Source organism: Ictidomys tridecemlineatus, chromosome 9, assembly GCF_052094955.1.
Source record: "Ictidomys tridecemlineatus isolate mIctTri1 chromosome 9, mIctTri1.hap1, whole genome shotgun sequence".
NCBI classification, from domain to species: Eukaryota; Metazoa; Chordata; class Mammalia; order Rodentia; family Sciuridae; genus Ictidomys; species Ictidomys tridecemlineatus.
The window spans coordinates 112,983,195-113,006,746 of NC_135485.1; the positions used below are offsets into that span (position 1 = coordinate 112,983,195).

At 40.6% G+C, this 23,552-nt stretch overlaps 1 pseudogene; it reads right to left on the reverse strand.

The window, feature by feature from the left end:
- Positions 1-7,211: 7,211 nt before the first annotated feature.
- LOC101955626 (farnesyl pyrophosphate synthase pseudogene) lies at positions 7,212-9,439 on the reverse strand (annotated as a pseudogene).
- Between the last annotated feature and the right edge of the window lie 14,113 nt (positions 9,440-23,552).

Consider the following 23,552-nt stretch of genomic DNA (forward strand, 5'->3'; position numbering starts at 1 on the left):
CTGGAGAAAATGATGTTTCAGAATATTATCAAATGCTGTTTTCAGAACAAATTCTATCAAAAAATAAAAAGACTCAAGACTTTGGCCAATGATTCATGATTAATTTTATTCAAAGTCATTTAGAAAAAATACTTAGCTGTTTACAAGGCTGCTTTCCAAAAATACTTAGAATTAATAGCCATGGAGATGCTGTTTGAAAATTCCTGTGAAATTTCTGAAACAAAACAATTGGCAAAAGAAGAATTTTAAACCTCCTCTTTCTTTCCCCTCCCTGTGGTTTCTCTTCTTAACTTGTAGAGCCAAATCAAACAAACATCTCAGTCCTTCATATTCCCAGACTTCTGTTCTTCCTCTCACCTTTCTCTGAAATCAAAGCAGGGCTTGCTTCTCTCCAGAAAAAGCAATCTGATCTAGAAGGAACTTCACTTCTAAGAGGACAGTAAACCAGGAGGATCACATTCTTTTAGCTACAAGTGGAACAGAGACTGACAGGCAGAGGGAGGCAGCTCTCAATGAGAGTAGCACAATAGCAGCAACCCTCAGGAGCTTCTGTTAGCAACCAGAGTGAGTGTAACCAAGGAAAACCCTGAAAAAACCAGCCAGCTTCATTTGCTTTTAGTTGACTCTAAAAATCATTAATTTTGGAGGTCACCAGCTGAGAAATTTATTATATGTCTCCCACCAACTTTGCTGCTGCTGATCGAAGCCAGCTAATGGGTTAAAATGGTTCTCCAACAAAAGTTGCCTTTTGTTCTTCTCCATTGTTCCGTATCTTAAACTGCAAGGTTAACCATTCCCGGGAAATGAAACTAAGAAACCATCAGTCATAAAACTTACTAATCAGTAACTTCTCTCTACATTTCCAGAATGTTATCTGATGGCTTTCAGATATCACTAAAATGTGCATCACCTAACACAAAGTTTGCAATTTGCGATCCTCTTCTTTAACTTAAAGCCATAGAAGCTGGGCACAAACGTATAACGCCAGTGATACAGGAGGCAGAAGGATCACAAGTTCAAGGCCAGCCTCAGCAATGTAGCAAACCCTCATCAACTTAGTGAGTCCCTGCCTCAAAATAAAAAATAAAAAGGACTAGGGGTGTACCTCAGTGGTGAAGCACCTGTGGGCTCAATACCCAGTACTAAAACTTTATAAGTAAAAACAGAAGTATAGATAATGTTAGATTTACAGAGAAATCATGTTTATTAAAAAATGACAGGGACTGGCCTAGGAGATGAAGGTCAATAATCATTGCAAGGATATTCTGGCAAAAAAGAAAAAAAATACATATATATTCCTTGAGTGGCAGAGATGTTTATCAAGCCTGGATGTATGACTCATCATGTGGTCTTCTTCACCACTGCCCTCTTCCTCCTATTTCCCCTGATATAAAAGCACTTTCACGTATTTGAGTTCTCAAGATGGTCTTTGTTTTGAAGACAATAGCCCTTGCCCCATCTTCTAAAGGCGACAGTCCATTAAATAAACCTGCTTTCCTTGCTACCAACTCTTGTGTCCCAAGCATTGGCTTTTGAGAGTAAGCAGAAGGACCTGGGTCTAAGTGATGAGGGGATTTGTATGAAAGTTTCTCATGTGACATGTGATGCGCTACAATCCTCCACCCTACCCTAGAACAGCATTCCACCCCAGTCCCAAGCCCTCGGTAACAAAATTGTACAGTAGTCCCCCTTACCTGGAGTATTGCTTTCCACAATTTCAGTTATTCAAAGCTGCACAGAGTTAACTATTCTTTTTCTGTGGTTCAAAAATATTAAATGGAAAATTCCAGAAATAAACAATTAATATGTTTTAAATCATGTGCCCTTCTTAGTAGTGTGATGAAAGCTGCACCATCCTGCTTTATCCCACCCAGCACATGAATTATCTTTGTCTAGTGTTTCCACTTTGTATACTCTTCCTATCCCTTAAGTCACTCAGTAGCCACCTACGTTATCAGATACGCTCTGCCAGTATCATAGTGATTCAACTTAATACTGGTCTCAATGCATAAGGGTAGTGATGGCAAACTTTAATCATGTTATTATAATTATTTTGTTTTATTTTTAGTTGTTCATCTTACTGTGGTTAATTTATAAAATAAATTTTATGTTAGGCATATATATGTAGGAAAAAAGTAGCATCTATAGAGTTGGTACTATCCACTGTTGTAGGCATCCACTGGAGGTTTTGGCAGATATCCCCCACAGATAAAAGGGCACAACGGTATTAACACAGACTATTAAAAACCCGACTGCACTACTTAAAGACTGAATGGTCTTGGGCAAGCAAAGTTAGCTCTCAGTTTACAGAACTGATCTTCTCATGTGTAAAACGGGGATATAATCTTGCTTACCTTATAGGGTCATGGTGAGGCTTCCCTGAATTAATCTTGAGTTAATCCACTTCTCTAATTGAAACAATGCTTGATTGTTTTTGGAAGAGCTATGCAGCTATGCATGAATTAGCTATTATTTTCCTGGACCTTCAGAATCCAACCGATGCTGCCTTGAATGTAAGCCAATGCTGGCTCAAAAGTCTCCTTGTAATACCAGCTACTCAAAAGGCTGAAGCATAAGGATCACAAGTTCAAGGCCAGCCTGGGCAATGTAGTGAGATCCTGCATGAAAGTAAAATAAAAAGGATTGAGGATGTAGCTCAGAAGCAGAGCTTTTGTCTAGCATGCGTGAGGCCCTGGGTTTGATCTCAGTATAGAAAGAAAGAAAGAGGGAGAGAGAGAAGGCAAGTATAAACTTTTATGCTCTATTGGTTGTCACCATTATCTATCCAATCACTCCTTTCATCCCAAATTTAAGAAGTTATCAAGTTCTGTTGGTTCACCCCCTAAATCTCTCTTTTCTCCAATGCCTTAGTTAATTCTCCATTAACTCCTGCTTGGATCTCTACAATAACTACAAACTTGTTCTTGCTTTCCTCAGAATCTTTTAAACTTGATGTCCTTCAAAGTTGCTCTCTAAAATTCAGACCACATGGATTCCTCCCAAGTTTACCTCCAAGGGTCAATATTTACTATTTGTGTCCAACTCAGCCTCTCATACTCAAATCCTGCTATCTCTCTTCCACCTGCATCATCACTGCCAATATGTGCTGGCACTGGCTTGACTGTAGGCCTTTCCATGTGTCCTCTCCTTTCTTGGGATTGATCTCCCTATAATTCCTTAATGAGTTGCTATTTAGCCTTTAGGACACTAATAAAAATGTTTCTTTTCTGTGAAGTCTTTCTCAACAATCTCAAAGTCATTTCCTCCTTTCTGTTTCCATTTCCTTTCTTTCCTTTTTAATATATATATATTAGAGATTGCTAGCTGGGCATGGCTGCACATGCCTGTGGTTTCTACACTTGGGAGGCTGAGCCTGGGGGGAATCTCTTGAGCTCAGGAGTTTGAGACCAACCTCTGGACAGCATAGTGAGACACTATCTCAAATATATATATATATTTTGATCCTGGGGATTGATTTGATCCTGGGCACTCTACCACTGAGCTGCAATCCCAGTCCTTTTTATTTTATTTTGAGACAAGAGTCTCACTAAGTTGCTGAGGCTGGTCTTGAACTTGTGATCCTCCTGCCTCAGACTCCAGAGTCTTCACTGTTCCCAGCTGTTTCCCTTTCTTGTCTTTGCACTTTTTAGGTTGTGCTGGAATTATGTATTTATGGGTCTATTTTTCTCAAAAGGCTCTGATCTATCCAACGACGGGGACTGCTCTGATGGCTTTGCCCAGAGCCAAGCCCACGTGTCTGACACATCAAAGATATTTAGTAACTATGTGCCCAGTTAATGAGAAAAGTATGGAACAGTATAATGCCTCAGGTGACATGACGTTGGTAGGTGAGTAATAGAGTGAAAGAGAGGCAAATATAGACAGGTTTCTTCACCACAGCCAGGTGACACTGAAGAAATTCCGAACCATGTCAAATGAGCAACAATAATACCCATAAGTGTATGTGAGAATTGAAATTAATTAATAACCATTGCTGTGCCTCGAATGGCTGTTTATTCAAATTCCTTGACTGGGCTACGAGCAGATTGAGAAAAGACAAATGGACATAAAAGGGAGAAAAAGCCAGGGCCCAGTGGTTCAGTCAACCTCTGATGGAGGAATACTGACCATGAGCTCTGCAAGTTTATTATATAGATTTTAACATCAAACGGATTTATTGTGAGAACGTTACTTTAAAGCAAACAGAACCCAGGTCAAAGGTATGACCAGCCCACTTATTGTTATCAGCTTGCACCCATAATTCTCTACCCCTAAGCAGCCGGTGTTTAAACCTTATGTCATGAACTGATAAATTCTCTGTTGGCGCAGAACTCCCCTTTGAACATAGCAACCTGGCAATTTTCAAGTGGCACTTTTGCACCGAGAAATTCCCAAGAGAGGTTTCGCTTCTGTCTCTGGGCAATTCAAGACCCATAATTCATCTGACAACTATGAAGGGTTTGGAAAAGTGTTTGGCACCTGGGCATCATAGTGTAGACCTATAATTCCAGCAATCCCAGCTATTTAGGAGACTGAGGCAGGATCATTTTAAATCCAAGGTCAGCCTGAGCAACTTAGACAAAATAAAAATAAAAAAGAGGTCTTAGGATGTAGCTCACTGGTAGGGTGCACGTGGCTTCAAATTCCAGTACAACAACAACAGAGCTTCTGGCATATAGTAAGCCTGCTACACATACTGGGTTTTTTTGTTGTTGATGTTCACAGAGAGAAGATTACTGTGAACTCCATGGGAAATAGGGACTTGGTTTTGAGTATTTTCTGACATCTACTGTAGTGTTTCATATTGAGTAGGCCTTTGATAAACATCTGTTGAATTACCATGATAATAATGAAAAAGAAAACAAAATCGAGGGGAATGGGGAAGAAAAAGCTCTACAAAAGGCAATCAGGATGCAATAGGTCCAAAGCACAAAGAGATTGCTAGCTGGGCATGGCTGCACATGCCTGTGGTTCCTACACTTGGGAGGCTGAGCCTGGGGGGAATCTCTTGAGCTCAGGAGTTTGAGACCAACCTCTGGACAGCATAGTGAGACACTATCTCAAAAACAAAACAAAACAAAAACAAAAACAAAAAACCAACAATGGGAAGTTATACTCCGTGCATGTATAATATGTCAAAATACAGTCTACTTGCCAAATTACCTGTTGATGGGTACAGGGAGCAAATACAAGTTCATTCAATTTCATTCATCATTTTAATATTTATTGCTAAAAGATAAGAATTATTTAACATAACAACTCTATTACCACAGGCTTCAAAGAAATTCAACATAATCTAAATTTAACCCTTGTTACAGATTACTAAGCTGCCCTCTTAGAAGGGTGCAATGATGTATCCTCCCAGCCCATTTGCAGTGATGCCAGCCCTGATATTATGAATCCTTTTCAGGAAAAATAGTTTAGAGGGTCAGGCAAAAGGGAATGAAGGGAAGTGGGGATGGGAATACGAAGGACAGTAGAAGGAATTGGATGTCACTTTCCTGTGTTCACACAACCAGTGAAACTCCAAGTCACGTACAACCACAAGGATGGGAAGTGATAACTCCGTGTATGTATGATATGTCAAAATACACTCTGTTGACATGGATATCTAAAAAGAACAAATAAAAAATCATCAAAACTTTCCATATGTGCCATTCTGTGTCTCAAAAGTGTCCTGTTTTTCCAGTGCTTATTTGATTGACTAATAATGAGGTTGAGCAACTTCTCATTTTTATATTGGCTTTTAATATTTCTTTTATAAATTGCTGGTTAATATTCTCTGTGGACTGTTTTGTGTATCAGTCTTATTTTTATATGAATTTATAAGCTTAAAAAGTAGGATCTCGCTGGGCATGGTGGCTCACACCTAGAATCCCAGCAACTCAGGAGGTTGAGGCAGGAGGATTGCAAGTTCAAAGCCAGCCTCAGCAAATTATTGAGGCAACCTAGTGAGACCCTGTCTTAAAATAAAAATATAAAAATGGCTCTGTGGTAAAGCATACCTGGGTTCAATCCCCACTACCCTCCCCCCAAAAAGTAAGGATTTTTAAAAGTTGGCATGGGGAGCACACCTGTAGTCCCAGCTATTCTGGAAGCTGAGGCAGGAAGATCACTTGAGCCCATGCGTTCAAGACCAGCCTGGGAAACATAGTGAAACCTCATCACAAACAAACAAAAAACAAAACACCCTGGCCCCTGCCCAAATAAGGATTTTAACACAAATTGCCTCATCTTTAGTGCCTACAATAGAACAGATTTTTAAAATAACTTTATTTTCAAATGAGCTTTTTAACTACTCGTAGTAAATTTATACCATGGTACACTATGCAGTCATTCAAAGTATTTGTCTGGGCCTGGTGGCACAGGCCTGTGATCCTAGCAATTTAGGAGGCTGAGGCAGGAGGATCTCAAGTTTGCTTAACTACTTAGCAAGACTCTGTCTCCAAAAAAAAAAAAAAAAAAGAGCAAAAGAGCTGATGATGTAGGTTAGTGGGAGAGTCCCCCTGGGTTCAATCTCTAGTACTGAAACAAACAAATAACACTAGGCAGGAAGGTGAGGAAGGTGAGTGAGAGAGGAGTACCAGAAGCTATTGGCAGAATGATGCAAAGAGTGTGGTGAACAAAGGGTGCACTTGCTTTAAGGAGGCCAGGCTGTGGGGCACAGATGGGCATACCAAGGACCACTGTGGACTCCGTGGCTCACACTCAACCTCAGGTTAGCACAAAACCAACCATTTTCAACTTCAGAGAATCGAGTTTCAAATCCTGTTTTGGAGAAACCACCCTAGCTTTTGACTCTTAAAAGAGTGACAAAGCTTCAGGCCGTATCAGGATGTGGTCAAATCTTTCCATATCTGTTATCTTATTGACAAGTTGTTTTGACTTGTCTGACTATAGATCATGTGATATACTTTTATCCAAGGCACCAATTTCTCTTTAGTCCTACTGCTGGAAGCTTTTCCATCTTGTCTTCCTATATACATTCTGATCTTTTATCATTTCCAGGAAGGGGAAACCCTAGGCTTAGGACTAAATGCTACTTTTATGTGAGTGGGTTATCTTTTTATTTAAATTCATTATTACAAACTGTATGGATTTATGTGCATGCATTTTTAATTTGTGGAGACGGGTGTTACATATATTCTTCTAGTTTTTACATTTTCCCACTCAGGGCTTGTTATAGGGACAGACAGGCAAGGCATTGAAGATAGCAGGAAACAGTTTTATTTGGCTGCATCCAGGTTCAGAGGGCACAGCTTCTGCTGTAATCAATCAATCCCCCTGAACCCCAAGTTCAGGTAGTTTCAGAGTTTTATACCCAGCATGCAAGGGGAGGGGCTCAGAAGTTCACAGTCTACAGAAGTTTACAGAAAAGTAGCTTTTTCTCTCACTGTTTTGGGCAAGTTAAGCCTTCAAGGACAACACCTGAGAAGGGGAGAGCTTCTTCTCCCCTCTCTTTCCTCCTCCTGCCAGCTGTTACCATGGAGCTCAATTGGTATCTTCTCTTCTCTTAGGAATGCAGACATCTCTGTGAAGCCCATCTCAAGGCCAGAGGCTTTGTTTGCATATTTCTACAAACTATTATACTGGATACGTTTGTGAAAAACTAGTAAGGAGGTGTCCAGCACCTAGAGTCCTGATGTCTTCCTGGCCAGTGGCCAAGAAAAACAGGGTGACAGGAAAATAGGAAGTTTATCTACATTGAACTCTTTTGCAGTGACTCTTTAACGGACAGTTCCCAAATCAGCCATGGTGAAGATTTCTGGAGAAGTGCAGTTAAGATTTTTCTGTGGAGAAAGGAGGTGCCACTACAGGCTATGCATTTAAGAGTCATCCATGCTGCTTTGCCTACATCTAAACCGATGTTACTCACTAAGGCATTAGACTTCGATGTGTGCACCCACCACATTTAGCTGTCCACTCGCCAGTGTGGAGCACTCAAGTAGCCTCTAGCTCCTTGCTTCCCTGAGGAGGCAATAACTTTGCACACATTCCCATATAGAGCCATAGGAAAAGGGATTTTTTTTGTTGTTTTTTTTTTCCAATATATACCAGGAGCAGAATGACAGGGTTATAGAACATATGTTTTCTCCATTAGAATAAATCCTGTCAATCACTGTCCAGCTGTTTCAGTTTAGATGCCCATCAGATGTAGAGGACAGTGTGTTCCTCTTTTCCCACATCCCTTCCAACTTTTAGCATCATTCAGATTTCTGAATTTTTGTTAGCCTGAAAAGTATACCATGGTATCTTTATGAATGTTTTCATTTTCATTTATCTTATTATTATTATTTTTTAAGATTACACAATAATTTATTGAGAGCCCTCCCTCCCTGCCCTGGCAGTCTCTAGGTCACTTTTTCCGCTTGTAGATCTTGTTGGCCAGCCCCAGGAAGATGGTGGGAGGCAGGGGCGCAGCATACTGCTTGATGAGACTCATAGGTGGCTGTAAGTGTCTTCTTCATACTTGGAGAACACAGCTGGTAGATTCATCTCCTTGTCTAGTGCCCTCACCTGGGCCACCTTCTTGGTGTCCTTCTGCCCATAATTGTCCTGCAAGATCTGGCACTGTTCTGGAGTGGCCCGTTGCAGACACTGAACCACCAGCCAGCTGCACTTGTTGTCCTGGATGTCAGTGCCAACTTTTCCTGTCACACTGGGGTCGCCAAAGAGGTCAAGGTCATCATCCTGAATCTGGAAGAACTCTCCCATCTGCATCAAGATCTTCTTAGCATGAGCATGTTCCTTCTCCCCATCAATGCCTGCCATGTACATGGCAGCTGCGATAGGCAGGTAGAAGGAGGGGAAAGCTGTCTTGTACTTGACAATGGACTTGTACCTCTTTTCAGTGTGTCTGCCAAGATACACTGGCTGTGATGAAGTCCAAGGTCTGCCCAATCTCCATCTGATAGGAACTCTGCAGGAATAGCTCAATCAAGTTCAAATAGTAGGACTGATCCCGGCAGTAGAACTTCAGCAGGCGGTAGATATACATGCTTCCAGAAGCAGAGCGTCATTGATGGCATCCAAACCTATGCCTGGCTTCTGATACCAGAAGAGCTGTCCCCGGAGGGTAAGGGTTGCATCCATGATGTCATCTGACACCAGGAAGAAAGCTTGCAGCAGTTCCACATACCAGCCCACTGTCAGGGCCCTCTGGAGACCATCAGCATCCTGTTTCTTGGATCCACCGGCTCCCGGAATGCTACCACCAGTGTCAAACCCCCGTTATACTTGCCTCTAATGGCATTCTATTCCAGGACCTCCTTGAGTCAAGCAATAGCATCTCCTGTCTCTGGGTGCTCCATCTCATCTTCAGTCAGCACCTTGACTATCTGGGAGAAGTGCTGGATGAAATCTTGCTTTTCCTGAGCATAACCATCTGATTTCTGGTCTCCATTCATTCTGAGAGAGGAGCAATGCTGAGGGCCATTACCAAGTAGGAATGACGCATCGAAATTTCCTTGCCAAGCGTACCCCATGCTGCTTAGAGGACATTCGATGGGACATTGCATGCATGCTTTAATAAGGTGACCTTGCTCAAGGACCAAGGCAGATCCGGGTTTAGAGCTGATCAGGTTTGAGGAAGTAACCGGCTCCTTGAGTTTAAGGCGTTGCCAGTTTAAGATAATGGGTTTTAGGGAAGTTGGCGGTTGAAGATTATTGCTGGGATTAGGGTGTTCCTGCTGCTTGTTCCCGTTGAGTTCTCGTGAGATTAAAATGGGATTTGGAGATAGCCTCGTGGAGTAGGTGAATTGTGCGGGAGACGGCAGAACGCGATTGCCCCTGGACCTGTGTGGAGGTGGTGTGAGAGCTGGAATAAAGAATTGCTGTTTGAATCTACAAAGCTGTGTGGTGGCTCGTGATTCTGGTGCCAAGCATTGACCTTGGCAGAGCAAAGTGCTCTGCTCTGGGACACTGGGTCTTGTTTCATTTATCTTATTATTAATGACTCATATTTTTAGTAAATGACTCTGCCTTAGTAAAGCAGATGCACCTAGAACAGTCAGGTTGATCCTGTTGTTGCAGGTTCTTGTTCTCTTTGCTCTGCTCCCTGAGTTATACCCATATATTACATATATGTCTCTATATAAATTTTTAACATCTTATTAATGTATTATTCATGTACCATAGGATCCACCCAATTAAAGTAGAAAATTTGATGGTTTTTTAATGTATTCACCGAGTCCTACAACCATCACCACAATCAGTTTCAGGACATTTTTATCACCCTCCTCCCCCGACAAAAAATAATTCTGTATGCATTAGCATTCACTTCCTGCTCCTCCCCAAACTCTCACACTGTCAGCCCTAGGCAATCGGGAATTTACTTTCTATTTCTACGGATTTCCTATTTGGACTATTTTTTATAACTGGAGTACAGCAATGTGTGAGAATGGCTTCTTTTACTTAGCAAAATGTTTTCAAGGATCCTCCATGTCATAGCCTGTATCAGTACTGCAAATTTCTCTTTATTGTTAAATAATGTTCCATTCTATGAATATACCAATTTTTAAAAATTCATTCATCTACTGATGGGCATTTGGTTATTTCTATTTTTTCACGATTATGGATAATGCTGCTCTGAATATTCCTGTACATGTTTTTGTGTAAATATGGTTTTTTAAAAAGATTTTTATTAGTTGTTGATGGATATTTATTTATTTATTTATATGTGGTGCTGAGAATCAAACCCAGTACCTCACACATGCTAGGCAAGAGCTCTACCACTGAGCCACAACCCCAGCCCCATAGGTTTTAATTTCTCGGCATATATCTAGAAACAGCTGCTGTTAACTATATTTAACATTTTACACAACTACCCAACTCTTTTCCACAGTGGCTGTGCCATTCTGTATGTATTCTCACCAGCAGTGCATGAAGTTTTTAATTTCTTCACATCTTTCTACACTGTGTGAAGGGGAAAAAAAACTAACTTCTTTCTGTTCAAGCTCTGAACATAGTAGACCACTGTGATGTCACCACACATCAAAGCATTCTCCAGCAGACACCAGCAGGGTGTCCTATAATTTGATTCTGACACTATCTACCTACAGGTAGTGTCAGATCCCATATAGTGAAGGGCTCAATCCCATAAGACTGTCTACCACTTCCCATGCCCACCACTATCCAAGTAGGAAGTTGTCACATATACTTCTGACTTATAGGGTATAAATTGGAATTTCAACTGTTCCCTCCTTGGACTCAATTAATTTGCAAGAATGACTCAAGAACTTAGGAACACAGTTATGCCATCAGTATTTATTTATTTATTTATTTATTTACTTATTTATTATAGAACTGGGGTTAGAATTAGGGACTCTTTACCTCTGAACTATAGCCCTAGCCCACTCCGCCCTTTAATTTTTTTTTTTTGTTGTTGTTGTTCCAGGGATTGAACCCAGGGGTGCTTAGCCACTGAGCTACATACTAGCCCTTTTTTATTTTATATTTTATTTAGAGATAGGGTCTCACTTAGTTACTTAGGGCCTCGATAATTTGCTGAGGCTGTGAACTTGCAATCCTCCTGTTTTAGCCTCCTCCCAAATTGCTGGAATGACAGGCTACCACACCTGGCTTAAATGTTTTTCTAGATGGGTCTTGCTAAATTGCTGAGGCTGGTCTCTCGAATTTACCATCCTCTTGCTTCAGACTCTTAAATTGCTGAGATTATACGCATGTACCACTACAACTGGCTATGCTATCAGTTGATTAAAAATTATATTATAATGGATACAGATGAACAGTCATATGGAGAGATGAATAGGGCAATGTATAGGGGATGGCATCATGCTTCTGTGTCCTCTCTGGAGTGCCACTCTCCTAGCACCTCTATCTGTTTAGTAACCTGCAACTCATCAATTATCATTATATAAGATTTTTAATAGAATTGAACTCCAACCCTACCCCCACCCCACCTTTCTCTGAAGTTGGTTGGTGGGGTTGAAAGATCCAACCCTCTAATCATTTGGTCTTTCTGGTGACCAGCCCCATCCTGAAGCTATCTAGGGACCTTACCCTAATTCATCTCATTAGTATAAATGAAGGTGTGATCACTAACTAGCAAAAGACACTGTTATCCCTCAAGAATTTCCAACTGTTTTTCTTGCTCTGTGATAGGAGCCAGGAACAAAGACAAGGCATATTTTATAAATGCTCTGTTATATTCTATTATTCTATCATTAGGGAATAATGACAAGAAAAAAAGTCTGTACATGTTTGGTACAGATGCAATATTTTTTCTGAATATTTTCAATCCACAATTAGTTGAATCCACAAGATGGAGAACCTACAAATACAAAGGGCCATCTGTATTTTCTGCTAACTGCCTCTTACCCTAGCTTTGTTATTAAGCCATTGTTTGGAACTAGGCACCTGTAGTGGGTCCTAACAGACCTGCTTAAAATCAAAACAGTCATCAATCCTAATGGTCCATGTCACCAACTTGAAAGTAAGTTGTCATCTGAACTTCTGAGAAATCAGGAGAAAGATAGCCAAAGTTCTCAAAGAGGCCAGTTTTAATTATGATAATGAGCTTTCCTCTGTCTTAATTGTTATATGAAAAAGTAATCTGAAATAAATAACCTGATATGTACCAATCAGTTATTTTTCTGTCTGCCTGTTATAGCATTAAAAAAAAACTAACGTTGAAATGATCAATTTGATTTTTAAAAAAAATTTTTTTAGTTGTTGATGGACCTTTATTTTATTCATTTATTTATAATATCGAAGCAAGCACTCTACCAGTAAGCCACAACCCCAGCCCTCAATTTGATCTTTATTCTTTTTTTCCCTTCTTTCTTTCTGTCTTTAGCCCTTATCTGTCTATAAACCCAACTTCTTCTGTCCAGCTCACCAAACACTTATTCTAATTTAAGGAAAGAAGCCTTGACCAATCATACAATCAAAACTAAAGCCAACAAAGACCTTTCAATTGTTGTAATTTTGTCCTTCAACAAATCTAATGTCAAAAGTGGAACTCTTGCTACCCCACAGCTGACAGGATGCTCCTGGAGTACACAGAAATTTGACTGAGAGAAGTCAGTGGAAGAAGGAAGATGGATTTCAGATGGTTATAGATTCAGTGTAACCCATTTCCTAAATGAATAAACACTACATTCAAGCTGTTTTAAGCCCACAGAGACACAGCAGGAAGTCACATAAATGGTGACTAGAGACTGCAAACGTGGTAAAACACTAGAAGCAGAAAGTATTTTTGTAATTTCAGGGTCTCTGAGATCTAGCAAATGTCCAGCACAGTAGCTACTTCACAAACACTTTCTCAATAACTGTGTGGGAGCAAAGAAAAATAACAATGGGGAAGAAAAGTTGAAGTAACACAGAAATATGCCCATCTTTGGCTAATGCTATCTGAAATTTCCTCTTGAAATTAAATAGGGCAATATTAAGCAGCTTTTTGTAACTGTGATGAAAATGCCTGACAAAATCATCTTGGAGGAGGAAGGATTCATTTTTGGATCACAGTTTTATCGATTTCAATCTCTGATTAGCTGGCTCCGTAGTTTTGGGCCTGAGAAGAAGCAGAATATCAGGTGGAAAGGCATGGAGGAGGAAAGTTGCATCGCTTGGCAGTTGGGAAACAGAAAGGAGGGCAGGGGGAGGAAGGGCGGGAGTGGTGGGGAAGAGGAGGCCAGGGACAAGAGCACAAGATTTGTGCTTTCTAGAGGGACAAGATTTGTGCTTTCTAGAGCACACCCCAGTGACCGACCTCCTCTAACTATGTTCCACTTCCCAAAGCTTCCTCTTTGCTGTTTACATGAATCTTGGTCTCTGGTGGTCTTTTTGGAGTCCCAAATTGAAGCATAACAATTGGGGGCTCATCCGGGATCCTCCTTATAAGCCTACCCAGACATCCTGAAGGAGAAGTGATGAAAACTCAGCCGATAAGAAAAGGCATTGCCGATCTGTAATTTTCTGTACTCTGGTTGCCTGCAGGTTCTGGTTCTGTATTTTGTGGTCGGCAAAAGGTCTAGGTGGACGCACCGAAGGGCAGCTGAAGGGGGTTTGTGGGAGATGTCCTCAGCTCCTTCTGGGTTCTGAGTGGATTGCCTTTAGTAAAGTATTTCGTAAAGTATTTTGTAGCTGACGGATCCACGGTCCGAGATGTGCTGCGAATTTTGTGTTATGTGTGTTTGTTTCTATTGTCCTGTCCGCCTCCACTCCAACACCCTGGCAAGGGAACTAATCCCCTAATCTGGGGTCGTCAGACTCAATCTGAGGGGGATACTCCCCCAATCTGTTTGTCTGAAGGGAAGGCCCCAGTTGGCTTGGGGCCAGCACCTCACTTCTGTTTTTTCAACAATCTGAAAAGGGAATCTGTGTCTTTTTGTGTCTTTTTGTCTGTGTATCTGTTAAGTGTGATGACATCATTTTACTTTGGACAGATGCGGTGTCCCAAGTTCTGATCTGTCTTAGATGTGTGGAGGTAACGTTAGCTAAATTTTAGCCTGAAAATGTCCCTACTATGCTTCTCCTGCTTCCCTGTAAGGGACCAAAAGTCAATAGAACCACCAACTTTCTGTTCTCAACTTTTACACACCTCTTAACTGTGTTTTAAAGAACTTTGATAAACTTTACTCCCCTTTGTTAAACAGGATTATGGAAGCAATGTTTTCTTTTCTTCCCCTACTTGGCTGGCTTGAGTGCATCCACTGCAGAGGAAAATGCCTGCTGGGGATCGAAGAACTTTGATATCTCCCCTTTTCTTTTTCTCAAAACCCTGTCCTCATTATTAAATTGGCATTAATTGGCTTCCAGGACAGGAAGCGAACATTCAGTTTTAAGTTTTGGCACCCCAGAGGGGACTCTAGAGGAGGCCCCGCTCTGCTTTCTTGGGGAAGACTAGCACTCCAAACAACTGCATGCAGAGGATTAACTTTTTGAAAGCAGACTACTGGAAAGTTAGAAGTTATGCCAGCATGCCTGGGATCAGACCTAACCAGAGGAGCTAATCCTACAAGTAAAAGGAGGGACTGAAGGACTCCTAGCAGCTGCCGAAGCCCTTTTTGTTTCAGAGATCTCCCTCCTTCCTTCCCTGCACTGTAAGGATTGCTCCATCTCTGTCTACTTAAAAAAAAGTGTGTGTGGAACTTGGAGCCCGACCCCACAGCATGTAGGTCGTAGCCAACTTTCTCTTCTATCAGATGCCGTGTCTCTGATTTGATATCAAGCTCCTTGATCCATTTTGAGTTAACTTTTGTGTATGGCGAGAGAAAGGGATTCAGTTTCATTTTGTTGCATATGGATTTCCAGTTTTCCCAGCACCATTTGTTGAAGATTCTATCCTTCCTCCATTGCATGCTTTTAGCCCCTTTATCAAATATAAGAAAGTTGTAGTTTTGTGGGTTGGTTTCTGTGTCCTCTATTCTGTACCATTGGTCCACCCGCCTGTTTTGGTACCAGTACCATGCTGTCTTTGTTACTATTGCTCTGTAGTATAGTTTGAAATCTGGAATAGCTATACCACCTGATTCACACTTCCTGCTTAGTATTATTTTTGCTATTCTGGGTCTTTTATTCTTCCATATGAATTTCATGATTGCTTTCTCTATTTCTACAAGAAATGCCGTTGGGATTTTGATTGGCATTGCATTAAACCTATAGAGAACTTTTGGTAATATCGCCATTTTGATGATGTTAGTTCTGCCTATCCATGAACAGGGTATATTTTTCCATCTTCTAAGGTCTTCTTCAATTTCTCTCTTTAGGGTTCTGTAGTTTTCATTGTATAAGTCTTTCACCTCTTTTGTTAGGTTGATTCCCAAGTATTTTATTCTTTTTGAGGATATTGTGAACGGAGTGGTTGTCCTCGTTTCCATTTCAGAGGATTTGTCGCTGATATACAGGAATGCCTTTGATTTATGCGTGTTGATTTTATAACCTGCCACTTTGCTGAATTCATTTATTAGCTCTAATAGTTTCTTTGTAGACCCTATTGGGTCTGCTAGGTATAGAATCATGTCATCTGCAAATAGTGATAATTTAAGTTCTTCTTTTCCTATTTTTATGCCTTTAATTTCTTTTGTCTGTCTAATTGCTCTGGCCAGTGTTTCGAGAACTATGTTGAACAGAAGTGGTGAGAGAGGGCATCCCTGTCTTGTTCCAGATTTTAGAGGGAATGCCTTCAATTTTTCTCCATTCAGAATGATGCTAGCCTGAGGCTTAGCATAAATTGCTTTTACAATGTTGAGGTATGTTCCTGTTATCCCTAGTTTTTCGAGAGTTTTGAACATAAACGGATGCTGTACTTTGTCGAATGCTTTTTCCGCATCTATCGAGATGATCATATGGTTCTTATTTTTAAGTCTATTGATGTGGTGAATAACATTTATTGATTTCCGTATATTGAACCAGCCTTGCATACCAGGGATGAATCCTACTTGATCATGGTGCACAATTTTTTTGATATGTTTTTGTATCCAATTTGCCAGAATTTTATTGAGGATTTTTGCATCTAGGTTCATTAGAGATATTGGTCTGTAGTTTTCTTTCTTTGAAGTGTCTTTGTCTGGTTTCGGAATCAGGGTGATGTTGGCCTCGTAGAATGAATTTGGAAGTTCTCCCTCTTTTTCTATTTCCTGAAATAGCTTGAAAAGTATTGGAATTAGTTCCTCTTTAAAGGTTTTGTAAAACTCTGCTGTATACCCATCCAGTCCTGGGCTTTTCTTAGATGGTAATCTTTTGATGGTTTCTTCTATTTCCTCAATTGATATTGGTCTGTTTACGTTGTCTATAGAATCAACAAATGGGACTTACTCAAACTAAAAAGTTTTTTTCTCAGCAAAAGAAACAATTAGAGAGGTAAATAGGGAGCCTACATCATGGGAACAAATCTTTACTCCTCACACTTCAGATAGAGCCCTAATATCCAGAGTATATAAAGAACTCAGAAAATTAGACAATAAGATAACAAATAATCCCATCAACAAATGGGCCAAGGACTTGAACAGACACTTCTCAGAGGAGGACATACAATCAATCAACAAGTACATGAAAAAATGCTCACCATCTCTAGCAGTCAGAGAAATGCAAATCAAAACCACCCTAAGATACCATCTCACTCCAGTAAGATTGGCAGCCATTATGAAGTCAAACAACAATAAGTGCTGGCGAGGATGTGGGGGAAAGGGTACACTTGTACATTGTTGGTGGGACTGCAAATTGGTGCAGCCAATTTGGAAAGCAGTATGGAGATTTCTTGGAAAGCTGGGAATGGAACCACCATTTGACCCAGCTATCCCCCTTCTCGGTCTATTCCCTAAAGACCTAAAAAGAGCATGCTACAGGGACACTGCTACATCGATGTTCATAGCAGCACAATTCACAATAGCAAGACTGTGGAACCAACCTAGATGCCCTTCAATAGACGAATGGATAAAAAAAATGTGGCATTTATACACAATGGAGTATTACTCTGCATTAAGAAATGACAAAATCATAGAATTTGGAGGGAAATGGATGGCATTAGAGCAGACTATGCTAAGCGAAGCTAGCCAAGCCCTAAAAAACAAATGCCAAATGTCTTCTTTGATATAAGGAGAGTAATTAAGAACAGACTAGGGAAGAAGAGCACGAGAAGAAGACCATCATTAAACAGGGTTGAGAGGTGGGAGGGAAAGGGAGAGAGAAGGGAAATTGCATGGAAATGGAACGAGACCCTCAGGGTTATACAAAATTACATACAAGAGGAAGTGAGGGGAAAGGGAAAAATAATACAAGGGGGAGGAATGAATTATAGTGGGGGGGTAGAGAGAGAAGAGGGGAGGGAAGGGGAGGGGAGGGGGGATAGTAGAGGATAGGAAAGGCAGCAGAATACAACAGACACTAGGATGGCAATATGTAAATCAATGGAAGTGTAACTGAGGTGATTCTGCAAGCTGTATACGGGGTAAAATGGGAGTGCATAACCCACTTGAATCAAAATGTGAAATATGATATATCAAGAACTATGTAATGGAGGGGTAAGACATGATAATACAAATGGAAGAAATGATTTACAGTAGAAGGGGTAGAGAGAGAAAAGGGGAGGGGAGGGGAGGGGAGGGGGGATAGTAGAGAATAGGACTGACAGCAGAATACATCAGACACTAGAAAGGCAATATGTCAATCAATGGAAGGGTAACTGATGTGATACAGCAATCTGTATACGGGGTAAAGTTGGGAGTTCATAACCCGCTTGAATCAAACTGTGAAATATGATGTATTAAAAACTATGTAAGGTTTTGAACGACCAACAATAAAAAAAAAAAGCCTCCTAAAAAAAAAAAAGTGTGTGTGGGGGAACACTGAATGCAATGTTATTTATATCATTTGATGTTCTATAACTGGACCTGTTATTAATAATATACGTAAAGTTTTATGTTACTTTTTACACTGAGGTACAATTTAAGTGTATTTTTAAGTTAATGAGAGCCTAATCTGTGTAAAGGTTAATATTGTAAAACACAAAAGTACTTTGCTACTTTTCTACAAAATGTTAAAAGCTTTCAGCCTTTCTTTAATTTTTCATGTTTTAGATGTGATCATATTGTGTTGGCTAATATTCATGTGAACTTGAGCAACAATTTATGCAAGCTTTGTAAAATGATGTTTAAAAATCAAAGATCAGCTTCAGAATTACAGCACTTCACTTAAGATTTATGAAGAGCCCTGCCTTACCTGAGATAAGGCTCTGTATCCCATCTCACTACATGTGAGAATGACTACAAAAGAAGTAGGCCAGATTTCAGTACACTTAAAATTGTGTCCAAAAGTTGGTTTTTGTCAAGATTACTAGGATTTCAAACAGGGGATATAATGTATAACTCTGCCAAATTTCAAGGTAGCTATTACACGAACTAAATACGTTTTTACTCTTGTTAATTTTGTTTTTTAGTTTTCTTATAAATGGTCTAAAGACTGCCTGTTAATGTTTGCAGAGGTACTGCTTTAAGAACACACACCCTGGGTTAATTTAAGATAATAAGTTATCACTTACAGGATAGAGAGACATTAAAGCCCAGTACTCTTAAGATAAGGCTGTTGAAATTGATTTGCTGAATGTTTAAGATTTAAAATTAAAGTTAAATTAAAAGGGCCAAGAAAACCAATATTTGGCTCTTGCCCTCTGAGTCAGTCTGAATCCAGGGAACAGGGGACTTCTCTAAAGAGCTTTGCAACTCTGGGCCACACAACCTTCCCATCAAGGAGATTAATGAGACCACTGGAGAACAGAAAGCCAATCAGTGCATTTGCTATGAAGAGGAGAGTCATCAGAGAAGGGAGACATCCCTGATACTCCCAAGGGAAGCCACATGGTCAAGCAAGGCCTGGACCCATCCTAGTGCAAATGGCACTAGCAGAACTGAGAAGCTGCTGTAAAGTTCCCCCAGGACTTCCATGGAAACTCAGCTGATGGTTAACAATAGATAGAAACAAAAGTCAGTTTGACTTGCTTCATCTTAAACACTTAGCAAACACAGTTAAAACCCAAACACAGTTATTACTGGGCATTTTAAATAATAATAATAGTTAAATGTAACTTAAGGTATACACCCTATGTTAGCCCACAAGAATAATACAAAAGAGATTCTTAGGCAGAAATGCCTGATAACTATCAAAAGGAACTGCCAGAGTAGTTTTTAGTTTAAGGCTTACAGATATTCCTAACCTACCCAGGTAGGCTTGGTGTTTGCTAGTATGACTATGCAGTCCGAAGTAACAGAATTTAAGGTTTCTCTATTAGACACAGAGGTTATACTAGTAAAAGGGTTTTGCAAGACCAGAATACATTAAATTATTAAACTGTATCTTATGGGGAAGGACATCTGTAACACTATAAATTTAATGTTATGCTTACAGTCCTGATAACTGGGGATGTTAAAGCCTGATGATGAAACTTCTATTAAACAGTGACATGTTCCAGTTGCTGCAACATTTATTCAGTACTCATGATTCTTGTTTCTCTCATAGAAGCACCCATCCCCAGATGACTTTACAACCTGTTATTCCCCAACCAGACTTCAAACTGAACTGACTTCTAAAAGGGAACTCACATCCCTCACGTCATCCCCCATGTCATCTAGCCCCCTCACATTCGACGCCACCTCTCAGCTTTGAAGCAGCCAGAACGAGCCATCACCCCTTCTCCTTACAGCAATAAGGAAATCCCAAAATTAGGGGAGAATGAAGCCAGAAATAGATAGACAGTGTAGATAGTAAATCAAGTCAGGTTGGATTTAGGAGGCCAATTTTGAGTGAGTCTGGGAAGTTGAAGACTGTCCCCTGAGGGTTACTGTTTACCAAGATGTAGGGCCTGCCCACATAGACCCCCAACTGAGGGAACCATGATTGGTTCCCAAGTTTCCAGACAAAGAGGGGAATGAAAAACCAGCCTCTACCTCAGAGGAAAGCCTGTCCAAAGAATGGGGCATGACCCTTGTCCTTGGAAAGACCCACAGAGCACCGCTAGGCACATAGCCACCCTGCTGAGTTGTTTATCTACAAATAACAGGAGAGATCTGCTGTGCCAGGTGTCCCTGACTCACTCAGGCTAGGTGAGGGCCCATAGCAACCCCCTAGCAACCACCAATCAGCATGAGACAGAGAAAATACCTGGGATGCCAGATGACCCTCCCAGTAGTTTATGGTTGGTGATAACATGTGGGAAACCATACAGTTCAGCATATACTCCCCTCATGGCTTAAACCAATCAGTTCAAAGGAATCCCCCTCTTGTACTAACCAATCACCCCTACCCAACTTGTTCCCGCCAGTGAATATGCTAATCATGTTTTAGAGTTGTTTTATGATTTTTCTGCGGTGTGTGATGATTTGCTAAGAGATGCTATGATGTATGTAAAGTCCCTGCTTTCCCCAAGGAATGTATAAAACTGCTGAAAATCCTGGTCTTGGGGCCTCTTAGGGTCACCAGTTGCTGTGTGCACGCGGAGGACCAAACTAATTCGCAATAAATGCCTCTTGGCTGTTTACATTGACCTTGGTCTCTGGTGGTCTTTTGGGAATTCCAAATTCTATCATAACATCATTAAATGCTTGGAGAAGTTATCTTTACCTATATTTCCCAGTCATTTACATTTAAAGTATTTTGAGAAAAAAGGATACCTGTCCTAGGTTTGCACAAGGGGACAATTCCCAGATCTATTCATCCTGCCAACTTTTAAATTTGCATGCCACAACTTATGCCTTTTGTTCTGCATTTGCCTAGCATGGATTCCTTTGTTGTAGTTACCCAGTTCTTTGCCCCTCTTCTGTTTTATTATACCCAGGTGGTAATCCTTGACCAAGTCAAATCTAACTCTTCACCTACTGTGCATCTGCATTCAGGCAGGTGAATTTGGCTTGAGGAAAAAAAAAAGAAAAAACAGTGCATGCTAACTGGCCCCACTCCAAATTCATGAATCTAACCTCTAGTGGGATCTTGGAGCTATCTAGTTACCCTGTGTTGTCTCCCCACTTCTCTAACTTTCACCTCATCCTAAATGACCAATTTGCCTTTATCTTCTCTCCTTCAGCCTCCATACCTGCATTGCCATCTAGAATCTGCTGATAACACTGGGTCCAACTTTTCTGAGAAAATAGAAGCAATCATGGCTGAGGAATGTAGCTTAGTATTAGAGAATTCACCTAGCATGTGTGAGGCGCTGGGTTGATCCCAAGAGCTTCCAAAGAAAAAAGCAATCTGAAGAAATTATCTTTATGTATATACCACCATCCATCCTTTATCTGCGTCCATTGTCTGCCTTAAATCTCATTATTATAGAAGAACTATCAGTTGGTTGTCACAGCTCCTCCAATTGTTCTCCTAATTCCATCCTCTCCCACTTATGTAGGCTCTTAGCTCCTTCAATCATCCCTCTGTTTTTTGTAAATCAGCCTTTCATTCCCTTCAAAATCCTTTTCATTGTCATGCATACATTCAACAATATTTTTCATTAAAAAATATCCTTCTGGTGGGGCACAAGGGTACATGCTTGTAATTCCAGTGAGTTGGGAGACTGAGGCAAAAGAATCCCAAGTTTTAGACCAGTTTTAGCAATTTAGTGAGGCCCTAAGCAACTTAGTGAGATGCTGTCTCAAAATAAAAAATAAAAAAGACCGGAGATGTAGTCAGTGGTATAGTGTCCCTGGGTTTATTTCTCTATGCCAAGATAAATAAATAAATGCCCTTCTAGCTGGGTATGGTGGTGCAGGAAGTGACTCAGGAAGCTGAGGCTGGAGGATCACAAATTTTAGGCCAGTGTCTTTGTGAGGCCCTATGCAATTTAGTAAGACCCTATTTCTTAAAAAAAAAAAAAATTAAAAAAAAATCCTTCTGACAGTGGTGATCACCATGTAGAGACAGAAACACAGAGACACACAGGGGAGGAGCCACATGAAGATGGAGGCAGAGTTTGGGGTGATACATCTACATGCCTAGGAAAATGCCAAAGATTTCCAGTAATCACCAGAAGCTAGGAAGAGACAAAGAATTGCTCCAGAGACTTTCAGAGAGCATGGCTCCACTGGTACTTTGATTTTGAACTTTCAACCTCCAAAACTGTGAAAGAATAAATTTCTCTTATTTTAATCCAAATGAACAATACCCCCCAAAGAACAACAAAAACAAAAACAACATACTCCAAACCCTTTCCATTGCTCTGTAATTCCTTTGTCCTACCTTCAAGTGAAACCCCTCAGGGGCTTCTAGTTTCTTGTTCTCATTGTCAAGTTCATAGGCCTCATTGCACTGAAACTGCTCTTGTTTCTCTTCAGTGACCTCTAGCTGGAGTCTAATCATCAATTCGGAGGCTTCATCTAACCTCACCTCTAACTGCATTTGACACAGGACTCACTCACTCTCTCCTTGAACTCTCTTTTTTGCCTTTATCTCACTTTTAATCCATCATTCTCCTACCTCAAAGTTCTTTCTTTTTATTCTCCTTTGATAATCCCCTTCCTTTAAAAAAAATATTCTAAATTATGCAAGGTTTCCAAGCTCTGATCTCCTCTCTTCTCCCTCCATACTTATTCTTAAGGAGACCTCACCCATATGGCTTAAATACTTTCTATACACAGGTAACTTCTTCTGTTACGCTCGAATTCGGGACCCCCAAAAGACCACAAGAGACCAAGATCCATGTAAGCAGCAAAGAGGCGTTTATTGCAAACTAGCTTGGTCCTCCTCGTGCACACAGCAACTGGTGACCCTGAGAGGCCCTGAGCCAGTCTCTGGGGAAGGCAGGGACTTCACATACATCATAGCATCTCTTAGCAAATCATCACACACCTCGGGAAAAATCATAAAACAACTCTAAAACATGATTAGCACATTCACTGGTAAGAACAAGTTGGGTAGGGGTGATTGGTTAGTACAAGAGGGGGATTCCTTTGAACTGATTGGTTTAAGCCACAAGGGGAGTACATGCTGAACTATATGGTTTCCCAACATGTTATCAACCACTATAAACCACTCGGGGGGGGTCATCTGGCACCCCAGGTATTTTCTCTGATTGGTGGTTGCTAGGGGGTTGCTATGGTCCTCACCAAGCC